Here is an 18,045-nt window from a genome sequence, read left to right as displayed (position 1 = left end):
AGTCAATTCTAAAGGAAATCAACCCTGAATATTCATTGGAAGGACTGATGCTGAGGCTGAAGTTCCAATACTTTGGCCACCTAATGTGATTCATTGGAAAAGACCCTGATGCTGGAAAAGATTGACAGCATGAGGAGAAGAGGGTGACAGAGGATGAGATGGTTGAATGGCATCATCAACTCAATGGACATGAGTTTGAGGACACTCTGGAAAATGGTGAAGAACATGGAGTCTGGCGTCCTACAGTCTATGTGGTCACAAAGAGTCGGACACAACTGAGCGACTGAACAACAAGTATTAAATATCATAAGCCTGTCTCCTTGAGCAGAGAGATAGAGATGTGAATATTTGGGGTACATGTGCATTTCATGCTACCTTGATGATTGACTTAAACCACTAGTTAAATTTCCTTTAATTCTACCTGAGAAGCTATTGGCTCCACTGATGTCTGGAAGAGTTTGTTAATTTTAATTAAAAATTTTTCCATGTATTCAAATAGCACACAAATATGATATTATAATATTCACTATTTGATAATGTACAGAAGAAACATCTCTATGTACAAAGGCAAGTGATATGGGTTTCCATGATTTCCTTAAATAACATCATTTTATATATTTTCACACTCACAGCTATACATAGTCACAAAATGTTCAACTTTATCCCATTTAAAATGACATTCTTTATTTTTATACACTGTAGAATTTATACTCAAAATAGCATTTCCTTGTCCTCCCATCACCACCCCCTTTTCAATTCCCAATTTGGGAACATTTTGGCCATCCTTTCAGAGTAAGAGAAAGTTGGAGGATTTCATCTCAGAAATGTTCGGTTTCCTCCTCAAATTCACATTGCCAACCTCCAGCTCTACAGATGACCCAAAAAAGAGGAGCAGTTGGTGCAGTGTGGACAGTCATCTGCCTCCATAATTTCATTTAATAGCAATAACAGGTATTTACTGAGCAGTCACTGTGCTTATTCTTCATCCTCTTTAATCTCCCAAATACCCCTGGCATGGAGGTACACTTGGATGACCCCTTTTCTAAGATTGAGGAAATTGATAGTTAGAAAGGTTATGGAACTTGAAACTCACTCCCCTGGGAAGGACCAGAACTGAGATTCATGTCCCTGTCCTTCATTCAGAGAGGCTGGTTGATCTCTTAACCTTTATGTCAGTGTTTCTTGAAAATTCCCTCGGGGTGTCTCCTTACAGCAGTTAACTGAAATCCCACCACCAGAAGTAACCAATGTTAAAATATTGAATGTTTTCCTTTTAGTTTTAAATAAATTATATTAATTTATTTGAGAGTTATGATACTATTATATATACAATATTTTATTTTACTTTTCCCCCTTAATATTACATTTTGAGTCTGTATTTTTTTTAAATGGTACATGTCAGACCTTCCTTTCATTCCCATGACACCCAAATTACACCTACAAAGTGAGTGTGAATTAGTAGTAAAGATACAGGTATAATTTCCAGCCCCCTAGAAGCCTTCCTCATGACTTTCCCAGTCAATAACACCCTCCATTACAGCCACTACTCTGAAATCCACCACAGAGTAGTTCATTTATACGAAGATCTACTCTTGAATTTCATGTGAATAGAATAATATGATATATTCTTCTTTGTGTTTGGCTTCTTTTGTCTGTGAGATTCATCCATGTTATTATGAGTAACAGTATGGTTGTATGAAGTAGTCACACAATCATCTTTTGATGTTACTCCTGCTACATCGTCCCATCTAGTCCAACCAAATCTTGCCCTCTTTCCAATAAATTTTGCACATGGATGCCAGAAATGTCTTTCTATAAATAGATATGATCTTGTCACTCCACCCCAATACGTTTGCCTGAAGCCTGAGGACGCCTACCCTGGCTCCTTTAACAGACTTCTTGTCAGAGCTCCTGTTTTTTCTTTCTTTCCTGGTGTTTGGAAACTTCCTCTCCTAAGACTCCCTTCCCGGGACAGGTGTCTGTCCCTAGCTCTTTTGTCTCTCTTTTTATCTTTTATATTTTGTCCTACTTCCTTTCGAAGACAATGGGCTGCTTTTCTGGGCACCTGATGTCCTCAGCTAGCGATCAGAAGTTGTTTTGTGAAGTTTGCTCAGCGTTCAATTTTTCTTTCGATGAATTTGTAGGGGAGAAAGGGGTCTCCCCGTCCTTTTCCTCCGCCATCTTGGCACCTCCCTGTTTTTTCTTTCTTTGAAGTTGCTTTGTTTTGAATGATACACCTGTGTGATTGTCTGTGTCTCTCCCACTAGGCTATAACCTCCAGGAGGTCAGATTCTATCTTCTTTACACTGTATACCCAGTGTGTAGGACAATGCTTTATACATAACAAAGAAATATTTGTTTGTTGCCTCGACTTTCCCACCTTCCCTGCACCTTTGTTCTTAATAATCCCTTCTGCCCAGAATGACCCATCAACATCAATGACCCATCCTTCTAGCTCATCTCACTGACTGTCACTTTCTCTGTGAAATAACTCCTAATTCTCTCCACAAAATGTTAACTCTCCTCTCAGTCATCAGCATGAAATGCTTTTTGAGTATTACCACGTGCTGGTGCTGTTCAGAACGCTTCATACGTAATTAACCTTATGAAGTAGGTGGTGCTGTTGGCCACACGTTGCAGGTGAAGAAAGGGGGGCACAGAGATATGAAGATGTTATGTGTACATAGGTTTCCTCGTTAGAGTGTAAATATGTCAGGCAGCAGCTCTGCATCTTGCGCATCTTTGTCCCCTTCGTCATGTCAGGCACATGCTTGATACATGAGTAAATGTGCCAGGCACCGCACGGTATACGGGTGATCTCATTTAGCAACGCTCTTGGGGGAATATATGTATCTTACAGATGAGGAAACGGAGACTAGGAGATCAGTTGTTCCCAGTGTCACAGCTGGCAAATGGCAATAAGGAGCTTCAGCCCTGAGTCTGTTTGTCATTGAAGCCCAAGTTCTTTCCAATGTGTTCTGTGCCTCATTGATTCTCCTGGGGTACTGGTATTTTGAGTCAAAATACCAGGGCCAGCTAGTTCCTCACAAGCAGGACTCTACACACTTGAGGTCTTGCTTTGTGTGTGTTTCAGATGCTGGTGAAATCTAGTGTAATGCAAGCCACTGTCCCTGTGAAATGCATTTTACAAGGTGGAGGCATGAAGGAGTCTCTCTGCTCCAGGGGCTTGCAGGGGGAGCCCCACAGTGTAGAACAATGGACATCTGACTTTAGGGGGGCCAAAAGCGAAAGGTAGAAGAGCTTGTAGGGATCCCCTGAACCTACATCATATGCAGCAAAGTTGAAATTTCAGCCCACTTCTTGCCAGTCCTTCAGCCACATCTTTACATCCATTTCTACCGTGTGCTCCAAAACGACAGTTCCATCTGTAATTAATTGAAGCAAGAAACAATCTGCAGTGTTCAGTGGGCACCAGGAGGATGGAGTGAGAAGAGGGGGTGTGGAGGGGAGAGGAGAACAAGACAAGGAGAGACAAGAGAGGCAGGAAGAGGTGAGGAAAAGGAACCCCTCAGGCTGTGTTGTAAAGACCACCCAGATGGTTTTGATGGGTACTTTAGGGGGTTATTTATATCATCCCTCCTTGCGTTCACACACAAAGCAAGGCCCTGCCTACTGCTGCTGTGCGTCTCTGTGTGCATGTGCCTGAGCGTGATTCTGATACCACAGCTCGCCAGCTGAAAACTAGATGTGGGTCCTCCGCATATGCCCTGTTGCTTTGAACCTCTCATTTTTAGGTCAGAGAATAACAGTGCATGCGCTTGTGCTCTGACTGGGCCAGGGGCAGCCTGGAGCCTCCTCAGTTTTATGCGGCTCCCTCCTGGTCCTGTAACTCTGAGATCCCCAAGCAGACCCTGTAGCTTTGAACAGATCCCTTTCTTCACCTCCCCTGAGCTGGAGGGACAGGCTGCATCTACCAGCACCTCTAAGGCGTGCTCAAGACTTACTTCACAGCACTTTGATCCACATTAAAAGAGAATTACATTCAGAAAGTGTATGCTAGTGGAGATGGATTCTCCTACTTTGCTGGGGCCTCTGGCCCATTTAAACTACTGCTAAAGAGATCTGCTGCCTTAGGAATGCAATCTAGACTTTGCAACAGCTTTTCCCACAATAAATCCAATTTCTGCAGGAAACCACCATAATGCTCCAGTGCTGAGTGCGTGGGCCTGTGGGCACCCACAAGGAATCTGTGCTTCCCTGGAATCCAAACAACCAGGAAGCTGACAAAAGTAGATTCCAAAGGAGTAAATTAGCACTTTTTATGAGAAAGCGATGGGCTTCCCAGGTGGCGCTACTGGTAAAGAACCTGCCTACTAATGCGTGCTATGTCACTTCAATTGCGTCTGACTCTTTGTGACTCTATGGACTGTAGCCCGCCAGGCTCCTCTGTCCATGGCAAGAATACTGGAGTGGGTTGCCATACCCTCCTCCAGGGGATCTTACTGACCCAGGGATCGAACCTGTGTCTCTTATGTCTCCTGCATTGATAGATAGGTGGGTTCTTTATCACTAGCACCCCCTGGGGAGCCCTAATGCAGGAGACATAGGAGTGTGGGTTCAATTCCTGGGTCAGGAAGATCCCCTGGAGGAGGGCTTGGCAACTCACTCCAATATTCTTGCCTGGAGAATCTCACAGACAGAGGAGCTTGGAGGGCTATGGTCCATAGTGACACAGGACAAATTCTTGTTCAGTTGAGGAATAAACAAGCTGACCTTAGGAATTTATATATTTTAAACATTAAATTTATTAAGAAAATATCTGGTATCTTTTTTAATGGAAGGTAGTAGAGTTTAGGAAAAAATTATAGATGAGCAGGAAATTTGACATTTTCTAAGATTTATTAATCACTAAATGTCATCCCACAATGGACAGCGCCTTTCCATTCATATTGATATGCTCAGCTCTGTGAGCTCACAAAACACTTTTAGATGCATTATCATCTAATCATCCCAAAACTATTTTTAACAAGCTTTTTATTTTGGAATACTTTCAGATCTACCAAAAGTCATAAAAATATCATACCATACCATGGAGAGTTCACCTTCACCCAAGTTCAGTTTCCTGTAATGTTAACATTTTAACATTACTTAGCCAAAACTAAAGAAGCCACATTATTTTTGTAATTGTCATGTACTAGTCCTTAGTCAATAGTCACATGAATATTTCTTACCAGGTGTCTCAGTGGTAAAGAATTTGCCTGCCAACACAGAAGTAAGAGACATGGGTTCAATCCCTGGATTGGGAAGATCCACTGGGGGAGGAAATGGCAACCCACTCCAGTATCCTTGCCTGGGAAATCCCATGCACACAGAAGCTGGTGGCTATAGTCACAAAGAATCGGATGTGACAGGACATACATGCACACAAGACTATTACTAGTCATTACTGGTTTAGACTTGATTTGATTTTCACCTTTTTTTTTTTTTTCTAATGTCCTTTTTTCTGTTCTAAGATCTAATCCAAGACACATGTTGCATTTAGTGTTCTGTTAGTTTCCTCTAGTCTGCGACAGGTTCTCACTATTTCCTTGTTTTTCATGACCTGGACAGTTCTCAGAGTACTGATTAAGTATATTCATATAATGTCCCTCGAATTGGGATTTGTCTGATGTCTTTATTTTGAGTAGAGACTTACAGGTTTTTGGAAGGAAAACCACAGAGGCTAAGTGCCCTTGTCGTCACATTTTATCAGGGATACATGATACCCATGCTATATTCAAGGGGATATTAACCTTGATCAGTTGGTTAAGGTGGCATTTTCCAGGTTTCCTCACTGGAAAGTCACTATTTTTACCTTTTCCTTTTCTTTATTCTTTAAAACTGAGTCACTAAATCTAATGGAATGGGGGCTCCAAGCTTACCTCCTGGAGAAGGGAGTATCTATCTACATACATTATTAGAAATTCTTCTGCAAAGATGTATGTCTTCTTCCCTATCTATTTATTCAGTTATTCATTTATGTCAATATATACTTGTATATAACATTTATATTTAAGTATTTTATACTTTGAGTTATAATCCAGTACTGTTACTTATTTTCTTGCTCAGATTTTTTTCAGTGTTGGCCACTAGGATCTCTTTCAGATTGCCCTGTGTCCTTTTCAACAAAGTGCCATTTCTTTTTTTTTTTTTCCTTTGCTTGTCTTCCTTCTTTCATTTTTTCCTCTTTTCCTTTCAAACTTCCTTACTTTCTGGTAATGCCAGATGAGTATTGTATGGTCATCTTGTATTTTTTCTGCCCCATCCCTAAAATCCACCCTTTTTCTAAGATGACTTGGTTCCTTTTATTGGAAAATGGTGTTTAGAAACCAAGATCTAGTTGCTGGGTATTCAAATTGTTACTGGAATGACATTGCTTCTAGATCCTCCTGGTGGATATTTAGTAAAGTATGTATGATGTATGTATGTATGTATGTATGTATGTATGTAACCTATGAATCTATCCATCTGTGTGTGTGTGTGTGTATGTGTGTGTACTGATGTCTCCAACTTTAGAAAGTATCACAGGGCCAAACTCTATTTTATAGATATAGCTGTTGAGGCTTAAGGTCTTGACCTAGGTGTCATATCTAGTGAGTAGAACCTGAACTTAACCTGGGGCTTTGGACTTCAGACCTGCAACTCTTCACATCAGCACATGTGTGTTTGGCAGAGATTATGAACCACATTCAGAGTAGCCAGTTCTCAATATCAGAAAGTAAACATCTCTTGGTTTTGGTTTTAATGGAAATATTCTGAAGAGCTTAAGTTCTAAGAATCTTGCACAAGGATCCCAACTTTCTCCTTACCAGTTAAATCATTTGGTCAGTCTTTCACATAGCCAGTCACACCTCAACAAACATTTCTTGAGCAGTTACTGTGTGCTAGCTCCACTGCAAGGCACATTGTGTAAGCTATCTCTTTTAACCATCACAAATCTGCAGGACAGAAATGATTCCTCCATTTTATAAATAAGTCCACTGAGACCTGGAGGATCAAAAGACTTGCCTATAGTCCTGTAGCTTCTACAGAATGATTTTTTTTTTTCAGGCAGCAAATATTTATAGAGAGTGAATTATGTAGGACAGTATTCCAGCAAATGAGGCAGGCAGTCACGATGCAAATAGTGATTCTACAAGGGAGGCAGACTTGTAAACAAACTCTGATGAAGAGACAAGTGTTCTAACAGAGGGTTCAAAGAGGAGCAGAAAGCTCAGCAGAGCAGGCCTGGGCTCTCCCTGGAAAGGAGTGGAGATAGTTACCTTCAAGGTGCAGCAGGTGTTGACTACATATGCAGGCTTCTAGTTACATCTGCCTCAGAGCCCTTGTTTTTGGGTACTTGGCTTAGAACCCTTGCAGTTCTCCGCACAGTCAGCTACTTCTCCTCCAGCTTTCTGTTGAAATGTCCCTCCTCACACTCCATCTGAAGGTCTTCTTTGTGCTCTCACAGAGCACTTGGTTTCTTTCATAGCACTTGAGGATAGGGACCATGTCTTTCTCACTCACCATCATGTTTCCAGGACTGTGCAATGCCTGACACATAGTAGGTGCTTTATAAGTTTTGTTAAATGAAAGACAAGATGGAAAGGGCCTTTCTGAACATGTATTTGCTTTACTTCCTCCCTTGCAATGGTTTATCTGGTCTCAATGGAACACACCAGAGTATAAAAGGTTTAGCTGATTTTAGAACATGAAGCAGTTTTTAGAAAGATGTGTGGAGTCCCACCCAAGGGCATCTGGTTCAGTACTTCTGGGGTTGAGATTTGAGCAGCTGCACTTCTACAAAACTTCTGATGAGCATTGAAAGGTAAAAACTGTTGGCCCAAGCCTGAAAGCTGCCATCAACAAGCCTGAAAATATCATTTCTCCTCCTGCTGCTGGCCTTTTCTTGTCATCTGCTACTTTCCCAGACACCCAAAGTCACATGTCTCCATTTACCCCCAGCCTCATCCTTGGTTCCGTGACTTATGCCCCTTTTCTCATGGATTCATGAACAAACTCTGTTTGTGGGCTTCAAGTCTCCAAACCCCCACTGCTAAGACCTCTTAGAAGGGCTGAAGAAACTGAAGGTTTTAGAAACAATATATTTAGAGTTCACTCCTTTTTTATGGATTTTCTCATAACAGTTTGCTAATTGGGCCAAATTGCACTGAAGTTATCTACACCCAAGAAGGAAAAGGAGGATACCTATTAACCAGCTCAGGTTGCTCCCATTCCAAAAATTAATATAAAAATAAATCCCAGGACTCCCATTCCTCTCCAGCCACTACCTAATTTTTTCCTTCCTCTAATTGAGGGGTAGTTCAATATTGTGGTTATGAGCACAGATCTTAGAGCCAGACCACCTGGGCTCAAAGCCTGGCTGCATTTCTTACTCTCTATCTCTCCTTAAACAAGTTGCTCAATTGCTCTGTGCCTCAGTTTCTTCATCTGTAAAGTGGACATAATACTCGGGCTTCATAGGGTAGTTTTGAATATTTACAATTTAATATATATCTCCAGGTATATTTATATGCATCCATACCTATAAGTGTGTATATGTATTTTATAGTGGGGCAGGAGATTGAGTTTTAGGATGGTGATTTCTTTGCTTGTAATAAGCATTAATAAGTGTTAGTTAGGAGCAGCAGCAACTTCCAGCTGTCTTTTAAAGAAGGAGAGGTTTTCTTCACTTCCCATTTGCTTCTCAAGTAATTGCGGGTTGGCCTCTAGCCCCATCACTCTAATGAAACACTTCTCCTTAAGGCCACTGATGACTTCCTAAACATCAAATCCAGGATCATTCTTGTCCATTATCCTTTGCGTTTAACACTGCTTGCCACTCCCTTCCAGAAACTTCTCTGCTCTTTTCTGGTTCTCCTTGCACAGCTCTGAGGCTACCCTTCCCTTCATAAGCACCAGGACCCACCCAGCCAGGACTCTGCTCACTCTGGGCTTTCTCCCTGAGTAATTATAGTCAGGACAGTCTGGCAGTTAGGTAGACTGCCCGATGCTGTCCTGCGGGGACCAGTGACCCTGGCCCCGCCATGTACTTGCTAAGTGATTTGAGATATATCATTTAACTGCCTTGTGTTTTTTCATATGTTAAATGAGGAATAGAGTAGAGCCTACCTCCAAGGGCTAATGTGAAGACTACACAAATTGGCATGTGTGAAAATTCTTAGAATAGTGACTGGTCATCATAAACATACAAAAACATTTGCTCTTATTATTAAGCCTCACAAACAAAGTTCAAGACTTTCCTCAGAGCTTCAGCCACTGCATGCAGCTGCCAGATAAATATCTTCTTTTGTAGGTCCCAAAGACAGCCTGAACATAACATGTCAGAAACTGGACTATTATCTTTTCCCCACATCAGCTATTCCTCCCATATTGCATATATCAGTTGTGATACCAGCATTCACCCTTCTAAATGATTCTTTCTAGTCTATTCCCCTTCATCATCCTCAGTTCTTCCTGCCTCATTCAGGGACTTATCATTTCTTTGGCCATCTGATGCAAAGATTGGAAAAGACCCTGATGCTGGGAAAGATTGAGGGCAGAAGGAGAAGGGGGCAGAAGAGGATGAGCGATGGTTGGATGGCATCCTTGACTCAATGGACATGAGTTTGAGCAAGCTCCAGGAGATAGTGAAGGACAGGGAAGCCTGGCATGCTGCAGTCCATGGAGTCACAGAGAATTGGACACGATTTAGAGCCTGAACAACAATAATAATCATTTCTAGGGTGGAGTCCTGCAGCAACTTTGTAACTGATATCTCCACCTCCCACCTTGAAACCCTCAAATCCAGGCACCCAAGTGATGTTTCCAAAATGCAAATCTGACAATGCTACCTTTCTTGCTTGGATCCTTCAGAGCCATGCATCAAGGTCAAGACAAAGCCTGAGTTCCATAAACTATCCTGTCCTTACCTCCCAGCCTTGTTCTTGGAGGAACTGGCTCATCCACTTCTCTGCAGCAGCTCAGCACTTATCATCCCATCACATCCTGCTTGTTCTCACCTCCCAGCCTTGTTCTCCTTTCCCCTGCACCTGTGATGCCCTTTCCCTGAGTCATCTTTTAAGATCTAGTTAGTTCAGTCGACCTTCTTCAAGAAACCACTGGGCACCTATGCTCCTAGTCCAGTGAGGATTAGATTCCGTCCCTCAACGTCCCCAGGATACTAACAGCTCTATCCTAACAGCTAGCATTGCAGTTCCCAGCTTGTATGTTAGTCATTAGTTTATGTGCCTGGAGCTGTGAGATTGACTGCTAGACTATAATTGTCAGGCTGGGACGGTCCCTGGGAGCCAGTTCTCTCTCCCCACTGCTTGTTCTGGGTATAGGAGGTTGGCACACTGCCCAATAAATGTGTGTTGAATGAATGGATTTCATTTTAACCCAGTTCTTTATATGAAACAGGACAGTAATGCCTTTATAATTCTTCTCTCTATATTCCTTCCCAGCGCTAGCTAGTGTCTATACTTCAAGTGTGTCTTCTTCTTTATCTCTTTAACAAACCAAACCTAATCCTTAAGATGCCTTGATCCCATTTTCTAGCAATAAAGTTTTTTTGTTTTTGTTTTTAAAAAGGATGTCTTGATCCATCTATCTAGACTTGGGCTTTCCTGCCGCTAATCTTCCAGATGACTCATCATGGGCATCCATTCTGTCCTTTCCATTCCTCCTTTCTGAACAAGGACATAATTATCTCCCAGAAGTGCATCTCTGTGTTATTCTCCTATTGTGACAACCTAGAGTTCATATAATAGGAGCCCCAACTTGAATGAGTTTTGGAGGCATAAGAATATGCCTCCAAGAACAGAGGCTACCACAGTTCTTGGAATCAAGAAGATGTTCAATAAATGGTGACATTTTAAAAAAATACAATGAATCCATGAATGAGCACTAAAATCAAATTGGCAAGAGGGTGGAGTTCAGAGTCTCCCCTATTTAAACCCAAAATGTTCTCTAGTAACCAGCAGTTAATCCTTTGTTCTTATTCAATAAAAGTAATCTCTTATCCTGACCTCCAATGTTTTTCAACATGGGGGGTGTATATGTGGTGTGGGGGGGGGGGTGGTAAATTTCTTTAATCTATCTGTGTTGTTACGACTTGACTTTTTAATGTCAGGTACATATAAAAGAAAAATGAATTCAGTGTTCTCAGGTTAGCAGAATCTCTACGTCAAACAAGGAAAGGAAATTACTTCCTCTGTCATCATTGTTACATTGGTGCCTCCGTGGCTGCTACCATGGGCAACTCTAACAAACTAGTAGCTCAAAACCTGAAGTAAATTGAAAAAAATCAAGCTTCTCTTCTCCTTCGGTTATTTAGTCAACCTACCCAGCTTGCTGTATTTGCTCTTCTCCTGTTCTCCATGCTAACTCTGTATAGTATGTGAGTGTTTTCTCACAAATCCAGGTCTAGAAGAAAACAAATTATTAAATATAAAAAAGGAGCCAATTGTGTGATCATCAGAGTTTTAGGTTAAGGAAATTTCCTTCTTGAGTGATAGCTGTTCTTCAACTGTGACTTGGCAAACCATTAGAAAATCAAATGTTACTTTTGAAGAGAACGTACATCCAAGAACAGTTTTTGTGTGCCTTAATATTCTGGAAGACTTAATAAAGTTTTCCAAATTACCTCACTTAATAAATTAGTGCCACTCCTGGAAGACAAACATATCCTTGATAACTGAGGCCAGGAATGGTCCTAGGGTGAAAAAGTCTTGACTGATACCAATAGACTTTCAAGTCATGGACAGTCATCCTATTATTCTCGTAATATACATTTACTAAGCCCCTACTGTATGATAGGTACACTTTAGGGGATGAAAAATAAAAGGTAATTGACAACCACAATTTGAGTGACTGTAACAGACCAAAAGCTGGACTAAGTACTTATCATACATCATTGAAAATCCTCTCATACAATTGCAGAGTTATTCCATTATCCCAATTTTATAGATGAGAAATCAAAATTCAAGTAAATTGTTGGTTGTGGAGTTGTTTACTTGACAGTGTTTCTAAAGTTCCTCCTTAAACATCTCAGGAAATTATGAGCAATGAGATAAATTACAGGGGAATATAGCCATCTAGATGCAGAAAAGTCAGCCTAAAGCTTAAATTGGAACAGAATATAGTGTCTAAAAATAAACTCAAATGCATTTGAGATTTTTGTTTTTGATTTTAAAAAAAGTAGCATTTCAAATCAGTGACAAAACACTGGCGTATTCAGTAAATGGATGGGATTAAAGACTAGCCATTTAGGAATAAAATTTAAGGTGGATACTTGTCTATTCTTTGTGGCAAAATAAATCCCAAATGAACTAAAGGTTGAGTCATAAAGAATGAAACCATAAAAGAAGAAAAACCTAAGTAATTTTATTTGTAATTTGTGATCCCAAAGTCACAAAGGGAACTATGAATGCATCTAACTGGTGAAAAACCTGGCATATACAAAGTCAGAAGACAAATGGCAAACTGGGAAAGCATTTTTGTAATATGCCACACTATGAATTATTTTCTCCATGATTCAAAGAGCTCTTACAAAAAAAAAAAAAAAAAACCAGAGCAAGCACGGCAAAAAAAAAAAAAAAAAGCTTATAGAGAAAGATCAAAGGGCCAAAAATATAGGGAGAAATGATGATCCTTTTCACATAATTAAAAAAGTAAAAATTAAATGAGATTCCATCGACCTCTTATGTATTTTGCTTCCACAAAACTCTTTGAAGGTCATTAGACAAGAAATTATCACAGAAACAGAAAGGCTGTAACTATCAGAGACCACTAAATTAAATCGCTCCCTGAAGACTTGAAGGTTTAAAACTCTAACAGAACTGAGAATAGCATTTAACACCATTCTTGAATGTACAGGCTGCTATTCAGTCATTTCCCCCAGCATTTCAAAGGATTTGATAGATATTCCAAGCTGCATTTCAGTTTAAGCCCACATTTGGAAGCTTGGAGAATATGTCTACTCAGATTTAAATTTTAAGTCTTATTTGGATGTCATTAAACTCTTAGAGATCTCAAGAATCCTCAGTGGACAGCACTAATAACACAAATGTTAAGTTACCCTTGATTTCTGATAAGGAGAAGAAATCAGATATTTCCAAGGAAGGTACTTAAATGGTATTCAAATTTGTAAACCTTTCTTACCTGCTTTTGAGAAGTTAAAAAATAATGGCAACTGTATCTCTCTTGAGAATATGCTTTCTTCCCTTAGCCCAAGAAAAGCTAATGACCCTAGTGAATTTGAACAGTTCTAAAAGATACTTTGAGTTTTAAAGTTTTAATAACTAGTCTCTCAGCTTCCACTCTTAGCCCTCATCTTCACCTAATTAATCACCCACATCAGAGCTCAGATCAGAAATCATTTCTTCTAAGAACTTTTCCTTGATGCCCCAAGTTAGGTCCTCTAGGATTTCTCTCCTTTCATGGCTCTCCATGCTTCTAGAAATTATCACAATTGTAATGAAACAGTTGTACAATCAGATAAGTTACAGTAAAATTATGATTTAATGTCTGCCCCTTCTGTTAAGGTGTAAACTCCATGAGAGCAGATAATCTGGCTGATTTATTTCTTAGATTCTTTGTGACTTCCCCAGAGCCCAGAACATTTCACTGCATATATTAATTTCTCAATAAATATTTGTTGAATGAACAGTATGGTATACAGAATAATGGCCTCCCCAAAGAAGTCCATATCCTAATCCTCAGAATGACAAAAGACTTTGCAAGTATGATTAAATTAAGGATCTAGAGATGGAGAGATTATCCAGGATTATCTGGATGAACCCCATGTAATCACAAAGTTCCTTATAAGAGAGAGGCAGGAGGAAGAGCATAGGATAAGACTGTGATAACAAATGCACTGGTCAGAGTGATGAGGCCATCAGCCAAGGAATGTGTGTGTATAGCTGCTAGAAACCAAAGAGGCAAGGAACATATTTCTCTCTGGAAACTACAGGAAATGACAGAAAAAGTTGTGGGGTGGGAACAGTGTTATTTAAAATAAGACTTTTTAAAAAGGTATTTCCTGGAGAAAAAGGATAGAGACAGTGTGACTAAATGTACAAATGATACTAATAGATATACAAGGCAGAATTGGCCCAGGATAATAAAAAGAGGAAATTTAGCTAATGGTAAAATATGTATGAAGAAAAGATATTTAACAGCATAAGGGAATGCATTCAGAAGTGGTGGTGTTTTTCAGTTACTTTCACAGTTCTTTCTTCTCTCTCTCTCTCTCTCTCTTTTTTTCCCCCCTTTTTGGTCCTCAGAAGAAGAAAATGACATAAACTGATGTGATTTTTTTTCACATATTCCAGAATCATAAAACTGGGAAATGTGGGGATATCAAAATCAAACTGGACTTTGGGAGAACTAAATCCTACATGTTGGAAAATAGCCACTATAGGTTACAGTGGAATGCAGATAACATAATAAAGCAGAAAATTCCAGTTGGACAGGTTACTATTTGTTACAAAAGGAAATGGCAACCCACTCCAGTACTCTTGCCTGGAAAATCCCAAGGACGGAGGAGTGTGGGTCCTACACTCCTCCTGCAGTCCATGGGGTCGCAAAGAGTCGGACATGACTAGGCGACTTCACTCACTACATAAGCAATGCCTCCGTGGATACCACTGTGTGCTCTGGTGATCAAGCAAAGGGTTGGCCTTTCCCCCGTCTTAGACTGCTAGGGAGCCATGTCATGTTGTCCTTGGAATTTTCCAAATCCTTGAGTTAAAAAATGCAATATACATATCCATAGTTCTTTGGACTCTAAGCTTCTAGAGTGAGGGCTTATATCTCTGTGAGCTGGCGTAATGGCTTCCTCTGCAATTCACCCATGAGACTCCGAAGAAGATTTGAAACTGGAATAAGGAAACTTCTCAACCAAAGGGAGAAAGTAATGAGAAATTGAAAAGATTTGACCATAACAGATTGCAGGATCAAATGAGTATTTCCCGAACCAAGCCCCTCATTGTTGATGGAGAATTTGCTTATGCTCAGATGATTGCTCTCAGTCAGTCAGAAACATCATTATGGCTTCCAGCCAGGAGTTTTATATCTGGCTCACAATCTATTTATTCCCCAACTTTCTCTCCAATCACTGATTACAGTTGCACCCTCCATTCTGAAGTTGTAGTTTTCCAGAAGATAGAAGCTTGGTCCTCATGCTTTAGAAACACTGGCTTAAAAATGCTAGGTTGCCAACAGTGAAAATGCTACCAAGGTGAGAGAACAATTATCTTCATTTTCGTGTTGATTACAATTTGCCCCCTTTGCCTGTCTTTAAGACAAGCAAACAAATGGCTTTAACAAATGTCTTTGAGTCTTTACATCCAGTTTTACAGATAGCAGAGACTTGGAGGTTATATTATTTAACCATGGCCATCTGCAAGCAGAGCATGTGGTCCAAGTCGCTGAATTCCAGCACCTTTCCCACCATTGTCATGCTGTTTTCCAAGAATAAATTAAGTCTGAAATTTTAACACAAGCCAGATAATATCACCAAGGCTCAGGGGAATGGTAAATTTAGCTCCTATGGCATTTGGATGATTTAACGTGAAGGATCACATGGTTGGGGAAGAGCTCTGGCTCTATATGCCTAGCATCTATGCACCTGTGTGGAAATTCATGTAACCCAGGCACAAGTGTAGTCACGAGCATATGATTGATAATGAAAAAAGAAAGAAATATTCATTCAACCAGTCATTTCTCTGTGCAATCATTCATTCATTCATTCCACAAGTTCTTCTAAAGTATCTGTGTCATACCATGAATTATATATTAGGGATGTAATAGTGAATGAAACATAATCCTTCTCATCAAGGGTTTTGTATCCTGGGAGAGAAGAATGACAGCAAACTGGTAAGACTACAATGTAGAAAGTGTTAACTAGCAATTACTATTATCCCAATTTTATAGATGAGGTAACCGAGGCTTAGTGTGGATAAATAACTTGTCCCAAGTTACAAAGCCAGTAAGTGATTCTCTTCAGATTCAAATGAGACATGTTTGACACAAAAACCCTTGCTTTTACTCCCACTCTGGGAGATGTTAATGGGTGTGCTAGAAAAGAAAATTGTTGTTAAGTTTTAAAAGTTTGGGGAGTCTGTAAACTAAATTTCCTGCTGGGAGAGCCGTTGCACATATGAGCATATTCAAGGGGTTGAGCTACTTTAGGGTAAGGAGTACCTTTTGGAAAGGCATTTCCCAAACATTCAGACGTTTCAGCCAAAGCACACCCACTGTACTGTCAAGGATGGGAAAACATGCAGAGAATACAGTGTACACGGGATGCTCCAGATCTCAATATAATGTCCCTCAACATTTCAGGAGTGTGGGTGAATTAGACAGGACACAGTCACAAACTGGTCCTTCTCAGGTTCTGTGATGTTAAAGAGTTGAATTCTGCTACACTCAGGAGTGAAGGAAATAAAAATGGTATTATTAGACATGAGTTTCTACAGGGAATAATTTTTAGTGATCAAGTTCTCTGCTATCAATTATAGCAGCAGTAGATTTGAAAATCACAGAAAGTGCCTTTTGTTCACATCACATTTTGACAGCAGTGACAAGCTCCCACAAAGGAAGAAGCCCCCTGAGACAAAAAATGATGCTTTTAGACGTGAAATTTTTTTATTGTCAAAGAGCAGGCATTTAGGAGGGGTTTTAGGGATGGGGAGAAGCTCACTGATCTACTCCTGATCTTTTCTAAAAGTTTATTAGGACAAGCTGCTCCTCACTCCCAAATTTAATGGCATAAATTAATTTACAAATGGAGCAAGGTTTGAAAGATGCTGTTCCTGAGGACTTGACTGATCACTGGAGGTAGTAAATGCATAAATAATTCCAGTGGAAGACAGAAGAGTTAAGAGAAAAGGACAAATGGGGTTTTGAGGCCATTTCTGTTATGTAGGAAGACAAATGGAGGGAGCTCCTCTGCTTTTAATTTTTTATCAAATAGTGGCATGTCTGACCTTTGGGTGGAATTTGCAGTCTATTATTATATCTGTGTTCCACTATATCCTACGGTGACTATTTTCCAATACATAGGATTTAGCTTTACCAAAAGCACCTTTTAAAGGCACTCGTGATTTCTCTTATGATGGTATTGCACTTTAACTGTGGGAGACAGCGCTGCTCTTGTCAAGGCAAGACCATACACATCTGCCCTCAGCGTTCCAGGGGGACCCAGAGGCAGCAATTATTCCCAGCACAAGGGGTCAGAAGGTACTTGGCAAAGCCCTTGTCACTTCTTCTTCTGCTCCTTTTTCTTCCTTGTCTGTATTCCTCTCTAAACATTGGTCTACCTAGAGAACTGAGCTGAGTTAAAACCAGATCAGTTCTCTCAAGGGGATCCAAATGGCCCTTCCTAAAAAGATGTTTCCAGCACCTTGTCTCTGCTTCATCTCACTTCCACTTACTGTGGCACTTACTGTATCTGTTCCTGGTGCCTCCTTGCCAGAATGGGAATTTGGAAGACAGGAGTGTCCATTCACCCCCAGATCTCAGGGTCCTCACTACATCCCTGTACTGGGAACAGATCATTTTCAATAAGCAACAGGGCAATGTGTATTGAGTTCTTTTTTTAAAAAAAGCATTTATTGCTGAATTTGTGCTCATTATTGAAAATTTAGGTAAAAGTTATCATCAACTATTATTATGGCATATCTCTTTGCAAGGGGCTTCCCAGGTGGTGTGGTGGCAAAGAGTCTGCCTGCCAACGCAGGAGACACAGGAGATGCAAGTTCGATCCCTGGGTCAGGAAGATCCCCTGGAGGAGGAAATGACAACCCACTCCAGTACTCTTGCCTGGAAAGTTCCATGGACAGAGGAGCCTGGTGGGCTATAGTCCACCAGGTTGCAAAGAGTTGGCTGAGCACACACACGCGCACATTTGCAGCGTTTTTTTGTTTTTGTTTTTTCTTTTCTGTATGTGCAAAATCTGATAACCTATGTTTTCTTTGGCACAATATCATAAATGTTTTCTTTCACTTTTACTTCTATATCTGTTGAGTACCTACAATGCATCAGGAACTGTGCTAGACC

General features: G+C 40.3%; 2 protein-coding genes across 4 annotated transcripts in view; one reads left to right on the top strand and one right to left on the bottom strand.

Annotated features, from left to right (window-relative positions):
• The window catches only part of AOAH (acyloxyacyl hydrolase), a 178,368-nt gene that overhangs the window by 40,750 nt on the left and 119,573 nt on the right, over window positions 1-18,045 (top strand). The gene's annotated exons all lie outside the window — the stretch shown is intronic.
• The window catches only part of LOC110151469 (small ribosomal subunit protein eS7-like), a 187,461-nt gene that overhangs the window by 67,077 nt on the left and 102,339 nt on the right, over window positions 1-18,045 (bottom strand). The gene's annotated exons all lie outside the window — the stretch shown is intronic.

Source organism: Odocoileus virginianus, chromosome 1, assembly GCF_023699985.2.
Source record: "Odocoileus virginianus isolate 20LAN1187 ecotype Illinois chromosome 1, Ovbor_1.2, whole genome shotgun sequence".
NCBI classification, from domain to species: Eukaryota; Metazoa; Chordata; class Mammalia; order Artiodactyla; family Cervidae; genus Odocoileus; species Odocoileus virginianus.
This window is presented reverse-complemented; position numbering and strand designations above follow the sequence as displayed.